Here is a 23,258-nt window from a genome sequence, read left to right on the forward strand (position 1 = left end):
AGAGGGACTGTGGAGCCAGGACTCAGTAACAGCGAAGCTGTCAAGATGATGCTCAATGATGAGGTCATGAGCAAGGGTAGCATGGGCGCCAAGTGAACGAACATTCAATGGAGCACAATTAATGGTCACAGTGTGATTGTTTTTGGGCATGATCAATGCGTGTGGCAGATTGATCATGGCATTAGTGGTTAGTGGTGAGTGAAGGGCGACAGAAAGGGGGGTAGAATGAACAGAGAACCTAAAGTTTCTGGGCTCACTAATAATGGGTAACATGAAGCCAGTGGGTTGTTGGGCAGTTCCTAGCAAGCTAGAGCAAAGCTTAGAAAGTTGTTGTAGACCAACACATGGGCAAGCAAGGCCAGAGGTAGGTCCTTGTTGTAGGTTACAATGAATGTGTTGCAGAGAGGAGAGCAGGAAGGCAGGAAGGAAGAGAGTAGGACTGGGTAGCATCAGTGAGTAGATGGATGGGAGGGTGTGTGCAGTGTGGTGCACCTGTGTGATGAGGAGGTGTTGTAGGGAAGGGTGTGTTGGGATTTGTGTGGTGAACATGTGGGATCTTTTATCTTCTATTTATGTCATTTAGAGATCTCAGGTACTTTGTGAGTACTCCTTCAGGGCTTCCAGCTGTGTACCTTTCCCCTTAGTTTGGAATTTTGTTTAATGTCACAATAATAGCAGACAAGTCGGTGTGAGAGCGGTCTTCTGGAGGAAATGTTTCATATGAGAATTTGCATGGTGTGGCAACCAATCTCAGCCTTTTGTAACCCGGTTGGTGTGTATCATCTTCTTGTAGGGGTCAAATCAAACCTATGTCCAAGTAATTCATGTCCTTTGGGATCTACTATCAATGATTGCCAGAGTTATCAGTCTGGTTTTTCGTGAGACCCAATGGCTCCTACACCTACTCATCATCTTAAATTTACCGATCATTTTGCCAAGCTAAGGCTGCAGAAGAGAGTATATTTAAGGTCCAAGCAGACCCTAAGGTAGCCCAAGATGATCCTATAGGATGCCAGGTCTGTTGACCCTGTTGGAGCAGGCACATGTCAAAGTATTTGGCCAATGGCTCAAAGTACTTCAGGATTCACCCTGATAAATGAACTATCCTTCCAATCTATCACTGGTGTCTTTATGCACCAATCGCTCAATACCAATTTTTGAATGAGGGTGAGACCTCTGCTGGACTTATCACACTTACCTAGGGTCTCTCACTCATTTGCTATGCTAGTGCTCAAATGTTAACACTCACTGGACACTCTATGCCATACCTCAAGCACACACTATCCAGTGATCAAGCTGCCCAAGGGCATTGTTTACCCTAATTTTCACCCTGAATAAAATCAAGCACTTTCCACAATTTTTTTATGACTGGAGTTTCAAATAGTAAATATCACCAGTTTAAGAAAATGTTGGGAAAGGCTTTTTAGTGTGGAGGAAAAGAATTGCCTCACTGACAAAATGTTCCCAATGACCGTATGACATCGAACCGGGCATGCTTGCAATTTATCTGGAAAAGGCGCTGTAGGGACAAATTCAAATGAGGGGCTCTCTCCTTGCTGGGGGTGTCTTGGATCTTTGACTTGATGATTGCAAATGCATTTAAATGCCTGAAATGTTGTTGGAAGGAACCTACCACATAACTTACCAAGCCTGGTGGATCAACATATGATATTACGAAAGAGATGTATGCTGGACCAGGGTCTGAGATCCAGGGCCGTACCTCATTATTTTCACCTGTCATTGTATTCTTAGACCACTCATACAACTCAGGCATCACCTGCCCTCTGGCCCCCAGTAGAGACTTGCGGGCACGTACACCCCCATAAACCCATCCTCTAGTTGGTTGGGCCACTCTACCAGGAATGCTGACCTAGGTGACTCTGGTTCATGAATAGCACAGAGGAGGGTACTGGGCTCTGGTGACTTTATGGGTCTGATTCACAGAAGCCTTTAATAATGGCACAATCCCATAGGAAAACGCTCTGTGAATCAGGCCCTATATCATTCCCTCGAATCCCCTTATGTGTTGCTAGATATGAGGACACCTGTGTCCTGACCAAACCATTTGAACGAGAGCCCGGGATATGGGTTATTTGTGCATAGTGCATATGTAAACGGAGGACTCGATTTTGTCCATGTGATGCACCTGTTTATTCTGCCATGCTGTTTTTTTGTTCCCTACTGTCATAATTTCTCTGCTTTCTATTTTTCTCCCCGTCCACATCTTCCCTCTACTCTCACTCTTTCCCTTCCCTGTCAAATGTTCTTGCTGTGACTACTCCAACAACGTCACCAGCAGCACCATACAGGTCAACACTATTTTTCCATTCGGGAGATGCTAGGCCAGTGCTGGATTTAACTTTGCATTATGAGAAATGTAGTCCTGGATCTCCCAATTATAAATCCAGGATTACAAGTACCCCAGTTCAAAATTAAATCCAGGACAGGATTAGAATCTCCGAAATAGAATGGATAAGGTTGGCATGTATGCCGCACACGCTGCGTTGAATAGAGCGCTTCAGATTGGGTACATTTCCTCAATCCCTTAGAATGGACCAATAAGTGTACTTGGCCTCAGCAGAATATACCCTTGACTCCACCTACGCGTCCACACGATCTTCACAAACTGGCCCGATGTAGACTCTACTTTGCTCCATGGGCAATTTGCATGTATGTACATTTGCTTCTGGGAGTGAGAGGGACATTAAAGAAAATGTGATTCATTCTGAGGCATTCTGGGGCATTGTGATACCCTTCACCGAGAGAGCTTTTATTGTAGTACCCTGCGATTGACAGATGGTTTGTGTTGCGCCGGTTGATATGATGTACGTTGGTTGAACCGTTGACTCAACTATTAGGATTTAACATGCCATCAGCCGTACGTTGCTGATGCTCTATGTAGGTTCCATGTGTCTTAGCTCAAGCATATAAACCGAGGGTTAACTTCTTTAAAGCTTGGAAGCCTGTGGGAAACCCCGACTGAGATTATCCGCAAGAGTAAAGGAATTTAGGCTATAGCTTTAGTAAGGAAGAATAGGGCGGATGCCTCCCTCCAACTGAGTATGGGCATATTGTAATTACATAACAAACAGGAGCTTCGATTTGAGAATTATCTCGATACAACTTCCCCACCGCATGCAAGAGCACTCTATATAGAGTACAGGTTGAATACGCTGAAGGTGGCCAAATCGATGAGACATTGGCAAGGTTTTAAGGGTGACAGAATCACTGCACATTATCTGCTGCTGAGTGAAGGTTATAAAATGCTGAGGGGAATATATCTGCTACCCCTTTTTAGAGCTTCCCCTATAAGATGCATGGAGGACGCTAAGGCCTATTGTAAATCTACCAATGATCTAAACGTAGTTCAATTTGTAGCTAAGTATAGAGATAGGGCTTGGATCATGAGAATTTTGCAGATTTAACATTTCTCCATGTGAAATTAGATCTTGATTTGGGATTTGGATCATTGATGTGTTAGATCTGGCTATGTCATACTATGATATATATTTAAGGTTCTCATATGGTTAGTGAATAGGAATTGTGTACACATGTTATCTTACTCTTTTATATTAGTAGAGTTTAATGCGGATGATTTGTTTAATTCTCTTGCTCAATCTTATAATTGGATGTTTTATCTCTGCATATTTTATGATTGAATGTACTCGTGTTGTTGCCTTTATGGCCTTCACCAAAATAAAACTGCTCATGATCAGAGGCGTTGCTAGGGGTGGCTGAGGGGGCTATAGCCCCAAGTCTTTTAGCTTCAGCCCCGGATAGAAGCTCAGGAGCTACAACAAAAAGGCTAGCTCGCCCCGAGTCCCGACAGTCCAGATATTAGCGTAGCCCTGGATCTTTTCCAGGCCTACCAACACACCCCTACTGATGATGATGATGATGATGATATAGTAGTTGTACTTACATTGGAAGTCCAAGGGAGGCATGAAGACTAACCACTCCTAAAAGCAAAGAGCGGGTCTGCACATATCTTGGCTCAAATGTGCTTTCCTACTTTTCTCATTTCCGGTGAAAGGTTTTTTTTCAAACCTTTTTAAACCCACCATTACTTTCTTGGTGTTGTGAAATTGTGGTCAAATACTCCAACCACGAGGCTGTCAGGACTATACTGCACTGATGATCGCGAATAAGGGTGAAACCAGGTATGTAGTTGTCCCCGCAGCCTTGCGAAATGTAAGTCTTGGGTTGATTAAGCTACGTATAAAGTAGCACTGCCCTTTTAGACAAAGACAATTTCCTGGAGAAAAGGTTTGTATTTGTGCTAATTTTCATATCCACAATGCCTTGCTGTTGTGGCTCAGAACTGGAGGTGAACTTCCAGCGATGGCTACTAGGTAGCTTTGTGGAATGTGTGACTTGGCTCAAATGGACTTTCCTACTATATATATATATCACAAAAGTTCAGGGGCGACCAAACGTTGTTGTGGCGAGTAGCAATCCCGTGACTTTTCCTTAAAGAATTAAAACGCAGAGAAAAACAATCCGTGAGTTTGATGCAAATTATCAAACTTTATTCAAAATGAAAATTAAGAATTTAAAAGTATTGAATTGAACTGAATCGAATTGATATTTTATTTTTATTGCGCTCGTAAACAAGTGTTTCAGATGGTTCATCCTCCCAGTAAAATATCCATGCCAGCAGAGTTCTGGCAGTCGTTTTGCCACTATTGTGTGGCTTGATCACACACATATATATATGTGCTCTTGATTAAGCTGCACAGATGCGTGTTGTCATGTCAATTGCTCTTATGTTTATCTGTTCCAAGGCAGCTGATCGCAGTTGTGGGCTCTGCATAAATTCACTCCGTGCACTGCAACAAAGGAGAAACTCTAGAACAGGTTCCGCATACCGCTTGATCAGGAAATATAATCAGCCCAGGAGGTATGGGTTATAATAATGTTATGCTGCTCCCTGTCCTCTGCAAACATCAGGAAATGGGCAGTTTCAATAGAGTCATTTTGGAAGATGTGGTGGGTTTTGACCTTCGGATCCAAAATCCCGGTCACCCTCCCAACCCCCTCAGGAAAGGCTTTTACCAGAAGGCTGCAAGAGACTGTTATTGTTTTATCCTGCATATGGTTTACATATGAGAATACTGGCTCAAATTTCTCTTGCCGGCGAATTTTCTTTCCTGGAAGCATTTAAAAATAAAGACACATTTTAAGACATGAAAAAGCCAGGGGTGAACAGATTTCCCAAGGATGACCACAAACTAAAGTTAAAAGTGGTCTCATAAATGGCTTGGTGTAATTTTCCTATACTTTCTCCCAATTTTTCAATTCTTTCTTCAGTATGGTTCATGCCCGGCTTATCATGTTTCTTGCTATTTTCCAATAGGGTGAAAAAGGTAAAGAAAAGGCAATTTTTTTTAAAGTTTACCCAATAGAGAAAACACATTTTTTACATTTTACCCAATAGACGAAAGGCCATTTTTATATATGTCTCCTTTGCATTTCATATATTTGTCATATATACCATGAAGCCTGATATGAAAGGGAATCTTTATTATCTGCTTAAAAGCTGATTGGTCATTGCTAGCTAACTCCTAAAAGCTGGGCCCACACATAGTTAGGGTAACATTTTGAATGAGTGAATGTAATTCCTATTTTCTGAAGTTGGAAGTAAGATTATTTTTAGGGGGTAAAACTGTAATTGCCTTTTACACTCGAGGTAGATGCATAAAAATACATTTTATACTAAAATTATTTCCTGTAATCCATAGCTCTTTGCCCATCGGAATTCATGCAAATGAAAAGGTGGATTTTTATCTTCAAGTTGCTCTCCTGAGATCTGAGTATAATAATGTCAAAGCTCCTGTCCCGGCTCCACTATTACCACTAATATCAGCATATGGCTGGAGCTGTGTGGGTGGAAGCAGGGGGCAGGCTCCTTTGGGTCTGTTCTTTCCTATTTTTAGATGGAATTATTTGGACTCTGTTTTATTTTGTTGGGGGTATTTGGATGTTTTTTTTTCGAGAGCAAAAGTGTCTGGTGTACGAATTTTCTGTAGATCTGGGCCCACTTCAAGAGCCAGAAGGTGTTCCTTGAAAACCTGCTCATCTCTCTGCACACCTTCCCTGATTCACGGTTCTGTGCTGGTTCATCTGCAGTTATTTATTCGATTCGTTTTTTGCCGAAATCTTTTTTTGAAATACCTCATGGAAAAAATGTTTTTTTATATTTGGGGGTTCCCCCCCCAAGTCCACCCCTCCCCTATTATTTCGTCCCTATTCCCCATCCCTACCATTTGCATCCTCTCACCCAACCCCCTATATTTTTCAAGGAGTTTTTTCATTGAAAACTTTTCAGCAAAAACGTATAGAAAAATATACTGGCGATGAAACAACTGTATACCCTCATTCACATATGCACTGGACACCAGTGCCCACACCAGCAAGGAGGAGCTTGGAGAGTGGCAGGTCTTATAGTGGAGAACGCCCTTGAAGCATTTTTTTTACATGTCTATCCCTGCAATATGGTAGGACCCAAAAGCAAATATCAGGGCTGAAGTCGAGGGTACACGCGGGTGGACGAAGTCCCCCCACTTTATTCAGAGGGTGGACTCAGCCTCCCCAGCTAAAATAAGAAACATTGAATGTGATCTTTGAATTTAATCCAACCTCGGGGATCGAACCGCAGTAGTTGGGTTTGTAGACCAGACACTTCACCAGTGCACTATGTAACCTGACGAAGGATGACAAACAAATAAAGGTTATATGTCCCATTTCGGTACTGCAAGTACCAGGGAAAACATTTGTATTGGTTCTTGAAGTTTGAAACATGCACACCTCTTAACGTTTTCAAAAACAATATTACAAGAAAATATCCTCTCTTGGTTTTTTATGAATGGCAAATGCCATTCGTCCTGTGTAATGTGGGTGGTTATGCAAACCCAATTTAATGAAATGTGCATATTTTACCATGATATGATAATTTCTGGCGACGTCACATCCCACTCATTTGTTGATGAGTCCCCCCACTTTAATTTTTAGGACTTGAACCCTGGCAAATATGATAGACCTGCAAGCTTGGCATAAGCGCTCCTACGGCAGATGCTTGTAGACAGAGGGCTACACTACCCCATATCAGAACTATGCCTGGCGAGCCCAAGTGCAGGGGGAACAGCCACAGGGACAGGCTCCCCCTAGCGTGTATACTTATAAGAATCAGGAATGCTGCCTAGGACGCAGCTGCACTAAGTGGCAAGCCCTAATGGGCACATCCTTCAATTGGCAGCATGCACAGGCCTGTGCAAAGCCTCACATGTTGACGGTCACAGAAAGCGGATATTTGATTGCTCGCGCACGTGGCACGCGCAAGTGTCAACATGCGTGTTTTGGATCCGGGCCAATATCTTTCTTTGCAATAGTGTACGACATCTTTTTTCGTGACATCATGAAGAACACTTACTTGTTTCAATATTTGCAAGTAAAAGGGTAAAGATAGCTCCTGGGCGTGTGACATCACCAAGGTGAGTTATAGGACATGCAGCCATGTTGTAGCTCCATGAGTGCTTGGCTTAGGCACACATAGTGGTCAGCATACTGCCACGCCCCGATCACTAGGCACAGCAATGCTGCATGTGAACATTGACAGTGATACCAAAGGCCACAAGATCAGCATAATGTGTCTTCCACCCTGGTGGTGCTTACTCCTCCCGCATGCCCGAATAACGAATGAGGCAGGAAGGGGCAGAGTTTGGGTGTGCCCGTCTTTGAGGGGCTACTGACCATGAGTGAGAGACACACTCAAAGACAATGCACCGACACTAGCAACTAGTACTATAGTATTGATACTACGGTCATTCTTGCCATCCAGCCTTGATTGACATGGTGCGACCACCATAGGGTTTGTAGGCCACGTTATTGGAAACATAGGGTGACCATATGCCCCGGTTTTGCCAGGACTGTCCCGGTATTTGGAGCTCTGGTCCCCTTTCTCAAGATTATGTTTCCATTGGAAACTGCAGCGGTCCCTGTTTTTGGTAGTAGTTCTTCATAGCTGGCAAGCAGGAATGCACCATCTCGCACAGAAGAAATGCGGCATTTTAGAATTTAGGATTGTGTTAGTTTGTGATAAATTAATTACAATATGTGTTTATTTGAACTGTAACACTTAAACCACCTTCTCCTCCAACAGTTACTGAGTGTTGTGCCTTGACAGCCACTTTCAAGAGTTAGTCCTACTTTTATGTTAGTTACCCTGTCCTTTTTTTTTACTTTTTAAAGCTTGTCACCCAACGGAAACATCCACGCGGGATCTCTGTGCATGGACTCACCTTCAGTGCGGGTATGAAAGCTGCTCCACGAGGAAGGAGCCTATCGCGTCCAAACGCTGAGCTGATTTGCGGCACAGCATGCCATCAATACCACTGTCGCTGCGCGGGCCAAAGTCAGCAGGAGGCGTCTTCTTCCTGCCCTGTTTAGAAAAAACAAAATGAGAAACATAGATGAAGGTCTGTAAGTGTGTTCTTTCTTTCCTTTACAACTATTAACAATATTTGTTCTTACATTCATTATTGATTGCGGAAAAGGTCAAACCGAATGCAGACAGATGCCTGTAGGAGGGCTGCCTCCATTTTCTGGTAACAACAAAAAAGCTTGTACTTATATAGCAGTGGACAAAAAAAGACTTATCTGAAATAAAATATTCCAAGTACTCTTTCAATTTTAATTTAAAACTGTACTCTTAACTGGAAAATGGAACAGTGTATTGAGTATATCTTTTTCTAGTATTACATGACATTGGTAAAACCGTCATTTCTATTTTTCTTAAAGTCTCATTTTGATATTTTGGTGCTGTCTTCCATCCATGCTTCACTAACTTCCCCAACAGTTCAATCTTAAATTTCAGAAAACTGTTTCGTCTAGGAGTCCTATTTTCTATTTCATTTATCGCGATTATTCTTCCACCGTTACACAATGCACCCACATATGCAAAGTATGACATCACTTCTACTTCCCCTTCTCCCCCACCCCCATTGAGCTCACCATACTGGGTCTCAATATATCTAGTGCCCTCACTGTACCGCTCGCAAGGTCTAATCTTAAAACTATTTGTTATCCCAGACTATGGCCTGGGTACCACTTTAGTAGTCTTACGGCATCAAGACTTTCTCTGATAAATTAGGATTATTGTGACCCTGGCCTGCGTATTATCAGAGAAGGTCTTGGTGCTGTAAGACTACAGTTACAATTGGCATAGTACAAAAGACTCTTCACATAGCATAATCACGCACACATATGTTAATTTTCATTGTCTCTAGAATAGAAAAAAAACATAAGGTGGCAGCACTGTCAGTTCCATGCTAGGATCGACCCAAAAAGGTTGGTTAAATATTTTAAGGACTTTTCTTTTAACTTGGTCTTGCTTCTTGAAGTCTTGCTGTCAGCTTCTGCAAGCACTCTTGCTACCGAGCCTGTCAGCTTCTGCATGCACTAGCGAGCCTGTCAGCTTCTGCAAGCACTCTTGCTAGCGAGCCTGACGGCTTCTGCAGGCACTCTTGCTAGCAACCCTGTCAGCTTCTGCAAGCACTCTTGCTAGCGAGCCTGTCAGCTTCTGTAAGCACTCTTGCTAGCGAGCCTGTCAGCTTCTGCATGCACTCTTGCTAGCGAGCATGTCGGCTTTTGCATGCACTCTTGCTAGCGAGCCTGTCGGCTTCTGCAAGCACTCTTGCTAGCAAGCAAGTCGGCTTTTGCATGCACTCTTGCTAGTGAGCCTGTCGGTTTCTGCATGCACTCTTGCTAGCAACCCTGTCAGCTTCTGCAAGCACTCTTGCTACTGAGCCTGTCAGCTTCTACATGTACTAGCGAGCATGTCAGCTTCTGCAAGCAGTCTTGCTAGCAAACCTGTCGGCTTCTGCAGGCACTCTTGCTAGCATCCCTGTCAGCTTCTGCAAGCACTCTTGCTAGCGAGCCTGTCAGCTTCTGCATGCACTAGAAAGCCTGTCAGCTTCTGCACGCACTCTTGCTAGCGAGCCTGTCAGCTTCTGCAAGCACTCTTGCTAGCGAGCCTGTCAGCTTTTGCATGCACTCTTGCTAGCGAGCATGTCGGCTTTTACATGCACTCTTGCTAGCGAGCCTGTCAGCTTCTGCAAGCACTCTTGCTAGCAAGCAAGTCGGCTTTTGCATGCACTCTTGCTAGCGAGCCTGTCAGCTTCTGCAAGCACTCTTGCTAGCAAGCAAGTCGGCTTTTGCATGCACTCTTGCTAGCAAGCCTGTCAGCTTCTGCATGCACTCTTGCTAGCAAGCCTGTCGGCTTATGCATGCACTCTTGCTAGCGAGCATGTCACCTTCTGCAAGCTCTCTTGCTAGCAACCCTCTCAGCATCTGCAAGCACTCTTGCTACCGAGCCTGTCAGCTTCTGCATGCACTAGCGAGCCTGTCAGCTTCTGCAAGCACTCTTGCTAGCGAGCCTGTCGGATTCCGCAGGCACTCTTGCTAGCAACCCTGTCAGCTTCTGCAAGCACTCTTGCTAGCGAGCCTGTCAGCTTCTGCAGGCACTACCAAGCCTGTCAGCTTCTGCAAGCACTCTTGCTAGCAAGCAAGTCGGCTTTTGCATGCACTCTTGCTAGCAAGCCTGTCAGCTTCTGCATGCACTCTTGCTAGCAAGCCTGTCGGCTTATGCATGCACTCTTGCTAGCGAGCATGTCAGCTTCTGCAAGCACTCTTGCTAGCAACCCTGTCAGCTTCTGGAAGCACTCTTGCTACCAAGCCTGTCAGCTTCTGCATGCACTAGCGAGCCTGTCAGCTTCTGCAAGCACTCTTGCTAGCGAGCCTGTCAGCTTCTGCAAGCACTCTTGCTAGCGAGCCTGCCAGCTTCTGCATGCACTAGCAAGCCTGTCAGCTTCTGCAAGCACTCTTGCTAGCGAGCCTGTCAGCTTCTGCATGCACTCTTGCTAGCGAGCATGTCAGCTTCTGCAAGCACTCTTGCTAGCAAGCAAGTCGGCTTTTGCATGCACTCTTGCTAGCGAGCCTGTCAGCTTCTGCATGCACTCTTGCTAGCAAACCTGTCGGCTTATGCATGCACTCTTGCTAGCGAACATGTCAGCTTCTGCAAGCACTCTTGCTAGCGAGCCTGTCAGCTTCTGCACGCACTCTTGCTAGCGAGCCTGTCAGCTTCTTTGGTATGCCAAAGTATATTACATTTGTTTACTCAAGCCTAGCAATTACCAGAAACCCTGTTAGCAGGTGGTTTGCTTTTAGGTGAAGTAGCATCTTTCAACGCAAGGAGAGTTGACCATTCATTCCTTTGACAACTGGACAGAGTTGGGGTATGAAGCTAAGTTCAGAGTCAAACATTGCCCCCATATTTGTAACCTTTTACTTTGAGTTTGGGGCTCCTAAAAGTAAGGTAGAACTTTTCAAGGTGACTGCTCTGCAACTTGATTTGCTCACTAGCCGGATTTCCCATTCTCAACCATTGAGGCAGTGGAAGTTCTCCCTCATTCAATAAAAGATGCGGTTCAAGCAATCTGTTAGGTTGGTCTGGCTGCATCCTCGTCTAGATGCCAAGAAGATCTGGGTATTTATTTTTATTTTTATTTTTATTTTATTGGACATTTGTATGGTGCTTATACACAAGTGTTTCTATCAGCGTACAATTGAAACTCCAAATTACAGATATCTATCAAATGAGGCAGTGGATAGATACATTTTTTAACAAGAAGAGGGGGAAGGGATGACCCCAGGCGGACTCCATGTGGTGCCCTCTCCAGTGAGGATTGGTAGGCTTGTATCTACTCTTGTGTGTACTGTTGTTCAGAAATAATTTAACCCACAGAGCTTTATAAGTCCCGCCCATCCTCTCCCTGTTCCGTCCCCACATCCCGTGTTCCCCCCTCCTCCCCAATGGCATTAGCACCCTTTACCCACATACCTGCATCCCGGCCTTCACTCGAGCCTGCCTAAGCTCGGGCTGGCGGGCCATTACCAGTCATGTGCGCCCCTCCCCCCAGCATGATTGCTACATTATTGAGGTACTTGAGGATGTACATGAGACATAGGGGTTATGACACATTTTTGCTACAACAATTCCAGTTTATATTGCTGGAGTCTTCCAAAAGTCTACTATTTTGAAAGTCAACGTTTTTTGTAATTGTTTTAATTATTTTTTTACTAATGGGCAGTTCACCCACCCTTCTCCCCTTTCTCCCTCAATCCCTCTTTTTCCTTGTCTGCATTTCCTTACTCATGTCTTTTACGTTGAATCTTGGAGCCGAAGACATTTGGCTAGTTTGACCTTTAACCTTGTTGGCCTGTTGTAGCCCTACTCTAAGTGGCTTACTTTTTTAATAACAACTTTTAAATCTTCTACCCTTGGTGCCCCTGGTAGGAAGCATTCATTTTGCAGATGGCAAGATTGTTCGTGAGCCATGCAAAATAATTCCTGTCTAAAACAGTTTAAGAAAAATATGTAAACTCCAAGAAGAATCCTGATATATATATATTTTTTTAAATAGCTCAACTTAATGCACATTCTGCTTCGAAAAACACGACGAGATGTAATAAGGAATGTTTTCATTTTGATAAAATTCAGAACTGGCCAAAACCATTATTTTACTTCATGGGCCCTGCAAGTACAACACGAAGAAGTCTCCAAAAACAATGAGCATGGATTCCAAAGACAACCTGGTGGAAAGCCCTGCCCCATCGCCTTATCAGAGCACAGGGCAGGGCCTTTGTTGACATGTCGTTTGCCAAAGGCCTCTATCATTGCATGATTCCAGCTGTTCCTGCTGTTCCTCTCGAGAGTTTATTTGCTTACATTTATAGGAATACAATTCTTCTCGAAATTAAGTCGCAGGAGCTTACTGCTTCTACGCCTACCATCAGTTTCATTAGTACTGTGAGGAGAACATTATTATTTTAGTATTGTTTCATATTTTAAGTTGTGTAAACGTCAAATCAAAGTAAAGCTGCTACTGTGCACAGAGGAGTCTAAGGTCCACTGGGTAGAGGTAAAAGTGAAGATATATATATATATATATTCAATGAAAAAACTTTGTTAAAGGGACGTTATGGTTAAGTTGTGCTACTAAAAACCTATCAAATTCAGTGAAAATACTTTATTAAAGGAACGTTATGGTTACACGTAAAACCGAAAAACCCCTGAAATTTGCTAGTTATGGTAAGCAAGGGACCATAACTCGCGCCACCACCGTGCACTGCTCAGAATAACAGATGCCATCACACATATGATTGATGACATCACTGATAATATCACATGTGCATTTAATTTTCATAAGAAGTTCCTACAAGTGGTGGTGAATGTAATGTTGGCAAAAAAAGTGTCAGGGGTCATCTGGAGATGTGTGATGAACTACATACTTGTTTATGCAATGAATTGCTCCAAAGAACCTCCCATTACAGTGTTGTTTCTAGAACAGGAACCCACTCATACAGAAACATAGGCATTGGCTGCAGCATACACCATAGAGATGTACTATTTCTAATGTTCCCATGTTGGATAGTAAAAGGGTGAATGCTTCTGTACCACACTTTTGCATACTGTGAAACATATACTAAGTAGGTAATAATGCATCACTTACTACATACATGTACTACTACACACAACACATTAAGAGACCGCAATGTATACAAATATGGGGCTTATACAGAGAGAGTAAAGTAAGTAAACAAGAGGCAGTATCATGAGCCACTGTGTATAACCAACATGATTATCTTTACGCATAGAAGTGATTGCTGTGTTTCAGGCCTGCTTCTTCCCCTATGTATGTGCATCATAAGATGCGATTGAATTCTAAGGAAAGTACTGTAAGAACATGTGAGAATAGCAACGTCTGCAAATGTAATACGTTTGAATTTGAAGTTTTTGGCTCTCAGTTAATAAACCCACGTGGCCTAGATTTGTCACTGAACCAAAAAAAAAAGGGGCTAGACATGTGATGTCATCAGTGATGTCATCAAGCAGATTTGTGATGTCATCTTTGATGTCATGGGTTTTATAATTAGAAGTTCACGGTGGTGGCGCGAGTTATGGTTTCTTAGCTTACCATAACTGGTGAATTTCAGGGGGTTTTCGGTTTTATGTGTAACCATAACTTCCCTTTAACTAAGTTTTTTCACTGAATTTGATAGGATTTTAGTAGCACAACTTAACCATAACATCCCTTTAACAAAGTTTTTTCATTGAATTTCATAGGTTTTTATTAGTGCAACTTAACCATAACGTGCCCTGAACAAAGTTTTTTCATTGAATTTCATAGGTTTTTATTAGTGCAACTTAACCATAACGTCCCCGTAGCAAAGTTCTTTCATTGAATTTCATAGGTTTTTAATAGTGCAACTTAACCTTAATGTCTACGAACATCTGACTTCATTGCTGACCTTCCGGACAGTGCCACATGACCATGTGCTGGTGCACGGCATGATGACGTGTCCGAGAACCCGTCCGCACTTCACAATAAGATCTGTGTTTCGAGGACAGTTCGGAACTGCATTTCTACTAATCTAGGAACTTTCAACTTCAAAATTTCCCTTGCACAGCTCCAACACCTATTCCTACTCATCCATTAACAAACTAGTACACAGTACATACTTTTAGCAAAACTGCTATTTATCTTAAAATGGCATCAGCTAATGCCATCCCTCCTCCCCAAGAGCCACTAGCACTGCTGTAATCAAGGAGCATGAGAAACACTGCCCCCTACCTTAGAAATAACACAAGCGCACTTTTTCCCCTGTCCACCTGCGCCTCCATATTAATGTTTGGTGCCTCTTCCCTCATTTCCCTCCACACCTTTCGTTCTAAGCTCTCCTGCCAAAAAATAAATGCATCCAAAAACAATAAAAGAAATGTTCCTTTAGGAACCACCTTTCACCGTTAAGAAATAGAACTAAAAAAAACGTATAGATTCCATCTACTTTATATTTCTCAGTAAAGTACATAGACTCAATATGAATTTCCAACATCTCCATTTGCATTTTGTGTTATGCTAATGGCGATATTGTGGCGTTTATCCTCCGTTCCAGGGATGGAATGGTGGATACCGGCCTGGCAGGCCAAGTTATCAGCCCAAGCGAAGCGAGGGTGGATAATGAAGTCTCCAGACCATTAGCCCCCCAATCCAGCCCCTGTAATGGGAGATGAAGGCCATTAGCACCCTAGCTTCCCAAAGTGGGAACCCGGGGTGCTAGAAAAGTATTTTTCTTCCTACTCCGGGACACCTCCGGCGTCCCAGTGTAGGAAGGAAAATCCTTTTCCGAGATGGCCACCATGGAAAGGGAAGGTGGGGTTCTGTACAGGGCCCCTCTTTGCTTTCCATGGCAGCCTACAGAAGGCGAAAAGACAACCCAATGACCATATTACCACAAGCACAATTTTCTTCCCTTTCAAACCTATCCCAATTTCAAATAACTTCACCACAAAGCCAGTCCCAGGTGGACATGGCCACTTTAACCCCATGTGTTGTCTCTCGTGGTCATGGCCAGTAGCCAGATTGTCCGGATCATGACCCGGACAATCTGGCCACTGCTCATGGCCACAGGCTACATCTCAGTCACCAAAGGTAAATCACTATTTTTTGTACCTACATTATGACACTTGTCAAAAAACAAAATCCATTCAGACTTTACAAAACATTTATATCTAGATCTATAATCTTTTTGCAAACCTTTGTGTAGATTTGTCAAATGGCACCACATTTATAAGCCTTTACAATAATTTGGGACCCCCTTCTAAGTTTGCCTCCTCTTGACAAAATCCCACCAAACTTCGCAAACACATTTATATCTCGATCTATTATCAGTTTGCCAAAAATAAGTGTAGATTTGTCAAATTGCACCTCATTTATAAACCTGTAAATTATATTGGAACCCCCCTCTAATTTTCCCCCTTGACAAAATCCCACCAAACTTCGCAAAAACATTAATATCTAGTTCTATTATCAGTTTGCCGTGTACATTCGTCAAATGGCACCTCATTTATAAGCCTTTACATTATTTTGTGACCCCCACTTGACAGAATCCCACCAAACTTTGCAAACACATTCAGGAATATAATTCCAACATTTCATGCGTTTTCATTGAGTGGTGCCAAAGTTATATGCCATCCAAAAACTGCCCCCAATCATCTGAAGTGTTCCCGAACTTTCTCAGGACTTTTCACGAACATCCGACCTGTTTGCGGACTTTCACAGCAAAAAACACCTGTTTTTGTTGCTTCTTGCAGCCATATCCCATCCTCATCACCCCTCACCTCCCCAGAGATTATTTGATAAGTTTGACAAGTGCAATGTTGTGCTTTTTAATATGGTTTTACCGCAATGTCCGCGGACATCGGCTGATGTCCGCGAATCCAAGATGGCGGGCGTTGCCAAAAATCTGATGCACTTCACGCTCTTCATCATCCAATCAGCGAACACATCGCATGTCCGCGACATGACGCAAGCCGATTAACCAATCGGTGTCCTGTCCGCGGAGCGAACAGGGAAGTGTGTCAGTGGAGCAGACATAGATATCACTATTTTTTTTAGACCTACTTTTACTTTTTGGTAATTAAAAAAAAACTACTGGACGGATTTTCACTAAATTTACAAAAGCATGTTTTCGGGACCAAGCCGCCACTCCTGCCACAAATTTCCATCCAGTGGTTTGGGTTGTAGCCGTGAGCAAAGTTTTTTCCCCATTCAGTCTATGACAAAGACATTTTGGGACCCCCCCTAAAACTATGCCCGCCCTGGACCAAACCTCACCAAACATTGCAAATAAAATCATTGCAATTACTTTTTTTGCAGTTTGGTGTGGATTCGTCCTGGGGGAGCGAAGCTATAAGCCGCCCAAAATGTGTTCTTCCTATGGGTTTAGCAACTTAACCATAACTACATGGCCACTACCGCAGGTCATGTAATATATATATATTTTTATAGTGAAACTGGTCACGCATTACACTGCTAAGAGAAACATTCCTAGGTAGAACAGCAAATACAATAGAAGAGGCAAGGGTCAAGTCCTAAACAAAAATGTAGGGGGACTCATTAACATACCAACTGAATGTGGTGTCACCATAAATTAGCATATCAAGGTGCCATATGAAAAAGGTAGCGGACCCCCGTGTATCCGCGACTTGAGCCCCGAGAAGAGGGGTTACAGTGTTGAAGGGGGCACGGGAGGACGTTGTCCCTCCTGTAAGTGCTGCTAGTCTGCACAGTAATAGGACATATTTTAACAAGGTGTATGTTAATTCGGTGTGGGTCCAGTCCTGTACATTAAACATATGATTGGTTGAGCCTGCACCATTAAAAATGGTGTCAAATAGGCACAGCGTTCCCAGCAGAATGAAGGCTTGGAGGGTTCCATGTGTTAATATCCCCGCAAAAACATTGCCATACAAAACAATTTTTTTGCAGCGATATTAAGCCATGGAACCTGCGGGGCACAACCCCGCTACCCCCATCATTTCTTTAAAGGAGCGGGGGACACCCACACAATCTCCGGTCCAAATACCCCATAAATTATCCCCACTAATACTATTGCATATGGCCTTACCCCATGACCATATATATGGCAATATTATTGGTGGGTATACTAATACCTGATACCTGCTTGGAGGAGTGTGGATGGACAGTATCTCAATCATCAGACAGCTGGTACATCATTTAATACAATTGTCTTTTCCATACCCTATTGCCATGCTGTTGCGGGCACAGTGGGAGTGCTGATTGAACTGCAGTGTTACTCTTTAGAGCCAGCAGGGAATTATTGAGCCAGCAGAGAGAAGCTTGAAATAATGTGTGGGGGAAGGAGCAGCTATCAGTACAGGGAGTGTAATGCCAGCAATAATAGACCATGCCCCCACCATGTTACCAATTCTGCCAAAGACGCAAACCGCTAAAAGGTTACGTCCTTCAGTTATGCCCTTACTCTTGCAAATCAGTTGTTACAGGTGCATAACTCCAATTTGTTCAACTGAAGAAAATCAGGGCAACAACCAGAATCCATTTGTTTGATACATGGAAGCACAGAACACAAAAAGTGGTGAACAATTGAAATGGAGTGATTTGGTCATGGCATCCATGAAGGCAGATATTCACAGTAGTTGGCGTTTAATGGGTCCCTTGATCCCGAGGTATGTGTGTCACTCAGCCACCTGGAAACGAAAGGCAGAAGAGAACCCAGGAAAGTCCAGAAATGCAAACTCTACATCAATTGTATTAAAATATAGCCAGGTAACAAAAAAAGCTATTTTAATGAATATACAAAAGAACATTGTTGTAATCCTTATAATGACCCAAGCCATTAATAAAACTGTCAATAAGCAGCCCTACAGAATCGACATAACTATCTCCGAAACACTTACACTAACTCCAACAGCAAAACATACTATAGCGCTAAACCATATGCTTTACTAAACCATAACCCTTCACCCGCTGAAACATATTATTAGCTTGTCATGTCATACAAACAGTACATGAACAGTGACCCTAACTCCAGTGCCATCAACAGTTCTCCACAATCTCCATAGCTCTTACCTGAACCCAAAGTCTTGCTCCAATGCTAACCTTAGCCCTGCCCTAACCCCAACATTACTACCTATCCTAGCCCTTACTCTACCCATACCCTAAGGCTGACCCTAACCCCTATCCTACCAAAGATCCCCAGTCTTCCATAACTTCCCAATGCCGTTATTCTGATAACCCTAGCCTTACCCCATCCCCAACCCTAAACACAACACCTACCCTAACCCTTACTAACCCCTAACCCTTATGTTAATCTAAACATATCTCTTTCTTTGACTGTAACTCAAACACTTACTGCATCATCATGAGTTTGGTGGTAACCCTTAAATGCAGTGGTAAAGCTATTACTGCTGCATTTAAGAGTCTGCCAAATCACGGGTTTGGAAGGATTTACCCCCAGCTCAGAGCTGGGGGTAAATATGCTGCAAATTTTCCAATTTTCTGCGCTATTACAGTGTGCAAATACCGCCAACGGTAGTAGTGCCGAAAATTTCAGATTGGGCCTAATGGAGAATGGGGAATTCCCAAATAGGCCCAATAGGGAATGGGGAATTACTGTTCCGCCAAACCTGTGATCCGGCGCTAGTAGCGCCGGGTGTTTGGTGGTAAAACTAATAGCCTCCGCGGTACCCCGGCAGTATTCCCGCCGGGATACCGCCCAACTCGTGATGAGGCCCTCTGCTATGCCTAGCCTTACTCTAACCCCTACCCTAACCATAGAACCTACACTGACTCTTACTCTACCATAACTCCTCACCCAACCCCAACATTGCCAGCCTGCCACAGCCCGCCTGGCACTAACCTGTATCCTAATTCTAATGAAGATATTTAATCTTACCCCGACTGCAGGCCTTACCATAACCCCTTTCCTAACCATAAACCTGGTCATCACAAGCCCTCCACACCCTCCTTAACCCTAACCCTAACACCACTTAATTGTTGATGTCTTTTATCCTACTTCTAAACCAAATGTTTATTCTAACCCAAACCCCTAGTTTTGCTTTACCTTTGATGCCTATCCTAATCCTAGCACTTTTCCAAACCCCACAACAGCCAATCACAAGCCCTTGCTAACCTCTTCCACCCTACTGCTTAACATAACTTCACTGTATTGTTTGCTACTTCCCAGCTGCCTTTTTGTTTGATGACTTTATCTTTGCCAAGGTCTTTTCACCACAATGTTATCACTTAAAACACTGTAATGGGGCAGGGAAATATTCAGGTAACACCAACGGTCCCTACTCAAATGAGTGTGCAAGTACCATTTCTCATCTCCCCGGCAATATCGTCCAGGTGAGAATTGTTACAAACTGAGGCAACTTTACCGCACCGAGAGTCTGGGTATGAGAGACTAGACAAACTAAGACCTTTGAGTTATAGTAAAGAATACAATAGATGGTGTGAAAAGTAGATCAAAAGTAACCAGGTGACTACACACATGAAGTACATAAAGCAGACACAAGTACATGTAGAACTAAAGAATGCACAGACATGAAGAATATTCACCCAGAGACAGGAAAACCACACACAGGCACAGATATGAAAAACATATTTGCACGCAGACTCAAAGAATATATATACACATTTAAATAGCCCCAAAGAACTTTCACATGCAAGAAATGCAAAGCATGATACAGAGAATGAACCAAGGTTCAGCCATTGTCCTTGCACAGAGTGCGCGGTTGGTCTAGAAGTTTCAGGCTTCATACAAGTGCTGAGCTTACAAAAACACATTTATCTGAGAAGCTGTAAAGTTGCTTAGAACAACTATCACCTCACGCACCAACGTTAAACACAGAAGACAGTAGCAGGCAGGCCGGATGCACGCAGAGGCGAGATAATAATTCCCGGGTGACGAAACAGCAACTTTCCAAGTTAATTGAATTAATAGAAGCAACCAGCCCTTGATGGTCAAGTGCATGAAAATACCGTCAAGACACTGTATAGAAAATATGGGAAGAGTGTCCCTAGTGGTCACAAAGAACACAGCATGCACGTTAGAATTAGCTAAAATATTATTAAATGCAAGAAAATATACTCCCAAACATGATACTCTAACACATGATCCAAAAATGAAGAAGCCAAATATCGATAAGGCACCTGCAGAACTGCCTCAGAGCACACGCAGACACAAGATAGCAGGCAAGGCTGAGTTCAATGGAGACAAAAGACCTCATCAGGATATTAGGAAGGTATTGTTAATTGCAACAATGGCAGACAAAGGAGTTCAATCCCACACTTGGGTCTCACACATATCTTGATGCCATGTCAAAATGTCCAAGTTTGGAATGCTAGATGTCAACCAATGAAACGTCTCTTTGCTACAGCACCCATGTTAGACAACGCCAACCAATTAACTATCCCTGTAATGATGCATTAAAAATATTATCAATAGTAGGTGTCGTTAGATAGATGCTAACCAATCGAGTTAATACCCCACATACATCATATATGTACCTTGAACATTTAACTACCCCATCTTCCCCATAGGTTTTGAAAACTGATAATGAAATGTGATGTCATTGATGACACAATTGTGATAAAAAAAACTTGCTTGTAATCATTGTGAAAGTGAGGGCTATGAGAAAAAAGATGAGTGTCTGCTGTGCCAGCTTAGATTCGTTCTGTGAATAAAGCTGGGTTTTGACGTGCACCTGAGTGCTCCATTCGTGAGTATTATTATGACTATTGTGGGATCCTGGGCCTCCCTCTACAACATTTTAGTTGGCAACATTTTCACTGTCTGCCAATCTTGACACATCTTCAGCGGATGCTGGATGATGGGACAGAGCAGCACCAGGCAGCTGGGCTAGCTGGGTACCTTCACCTCTTTACTATTTAAATGTGCAAACCGAAGCCTGGATGGAAAGATAGATACACTTCACAGGGGATTGCAGAGGACCTGAAGGGCTCTTCCAACAATGGCTGTGTTCCCTGCCATTATGCTACAGGAGGAAACTCAGCAATAAGTTGAAGCAGGTGACAATCTACACATTATTTGACTCTGCAGTGATATGTCTGGGTATGGTCAGTGGGAAAGCACATCATTTTGGGGGGAGAGGAGGAATATGTTCAGCTGTAACATGACTATGAATGCACTTTTCAGTCTTGGTGCTGAATTTGGCAGTCACATTAAATGCTAGTTTTTGTATTGGACCTCAGTACTCCATGTGCTTCTTCTCACTACCTTTGAAGGTATTTTCAAACCTTGTGAAAAAACATGGAAGCAAAAAGAAAGCTAATCGCCCCACATGGACCCATGCTGGGAAGTTACCTGGGGGGCAATGCGTTTGTCTTGGAAGCAAGGCAGGGCAGAGCAACACCGTTTTGATTCCTGGTCCTGCGCTTAGAGGGTGGACTCCGGCTTTAACTGAGCTATAAAAGATGAATTAATTAAAGGGAATAGTTGGAACCTACAGTCAATCAGATGCAGATGCTTGGGGCATTCCAAAGAGCGTTTACATTTACATTTATTTATTTATAACACGCTTAAAAAGACGGCGCATACACACGAGCACAACACACAAATATAAAACATAAAAACAGAATGAGCATATGAGATGTTACAATTCTGGTGGAGCAAGGAACCATGTATTGATGAAAGATGAAAGCCAACTCAATTTTCTACAGACTGTCAGAGGTGTGCTGCCTCCACACTGAACCAATATGAATAGTGTAGGTCCACATAACACACACATGCATGCATGCCTCCACCGAAAAAAGGATGACAATAATTAGATTCTATAATTGGCAGTTGCCACAAAAAGAACGTGAGGAAACCGGGACCCATAGAACCATTTATGGTCTGCAAAACCCTATCACCTAAGACATGAACTTCGATGACCAACCTCCCCTCTCGATAACCAACCCTGGCCTGGTGCTCCTTCTTCCACTGTACACTCCTTTCATCATCCAACTAAGACACACAGAGCAGATTTGCTGCTCAGAAAGCACCCACTGCAGGTGTATACCCTATCATCCCACCTCATTGCATTGCCACACTTACCCAGGAGCATAACACCTGGGGCCATACAGGAAGCCAAAACCCACATGCCTATCTCACCTCAAATCTTACCAGCAGACACACTGCTGGTCCTTCCGAATATGCCCTTATTCACATGCCAGGATACACGCCACACCTCTCGCTCTGCTCCGACTAACCCCCTGCCCACACACTCTCTTATAAAAACCTAGTACCAAGAGGCCCCTATAATTGGCAAAGACGCAGCTATAAGAGACCCAGTTAAATTACATTAAAGAAGACATATCCCAAAAGAAAACTCCCAAACTCCCTATTAGTAATAATACAACAATGTGCACCCTTGCAAAAAATGACCAGCATGTGACTGAATATATATAGAGAGAGAGAAAGAAAGAGAGAGGAGAGAGAGAGAGAGAGAGAGAGAAAGAGAGTGTGAGAGAGAGAGAGAGAGAGAAAGAGAGAGAGAGAGAGAGGAGAGAGAGAGAGAGTGTGAGAGAGAGAGAGAGAGAGAGAGAGGAGTGAGAGAGAGAGAGAGTGTGAGAGAGAGAGGAGAGAGAGAGAGAGAGAGAGAGAGAGTGAGAGAGAGAGAGAGAGAGAGAGAGAGAGAGAGAGAGAGAGAGAGAGAGTGTGAGAGAGAGAGAGAGAGAGAGGGAGAGAGAGAGAGAGGAGAGAGAGAGAGAGTGTGAGAGAGAGAGAGAGAGAGAGAGGAGTGAGAGAGAGAGAGAGTGTGAGAGAGAGAGGAGAGAGAGAGAGAGAGAGAGAGAGAGAGAGAGAGAGAG

The 23,258-nt window shown here is 43.4% G+C and overlaps 1 protein-coding gene across 3 annotated transcripts in view; it reads right to left on the minus strand.

Moving 5' to 3' along the window:
• NGF (nerve growth factor) overlaps positions 1 to 23,258 on the minus strand; it is a 286,870-nt gene that overhangs the window by 11,613 nt on the left and 251,999 nt on the right. For all 3 annotated transcript variants that reach the window (XM_069633537.1, XM_069633536.1, XM_069633538.1), the window contains one exon: positions 8,298 to 8,437. The gene's annotated coding sequence lies outside the window, so the exon portion shown is untranslated. The remainder of the gene's footprint in view (positions 1 to 8,297; positions 8,438 to 23,258) is intronic.

This window comes from Ambystoma mexicanum, chromosome 13, assembly GCF_040938575.1.
Source record: "Ambystoma mexicanum isolate Mex_15411 chromosome 13, UKY_AmexF1_1, whole genome shotgun sequence".
Taxonomy (NCBI): Eukaryota; Metazoa; Chordata; class Amphibia; order Caudata; family Ambystomatidae; genus Ambystoma; species Ambystoma mexicanum.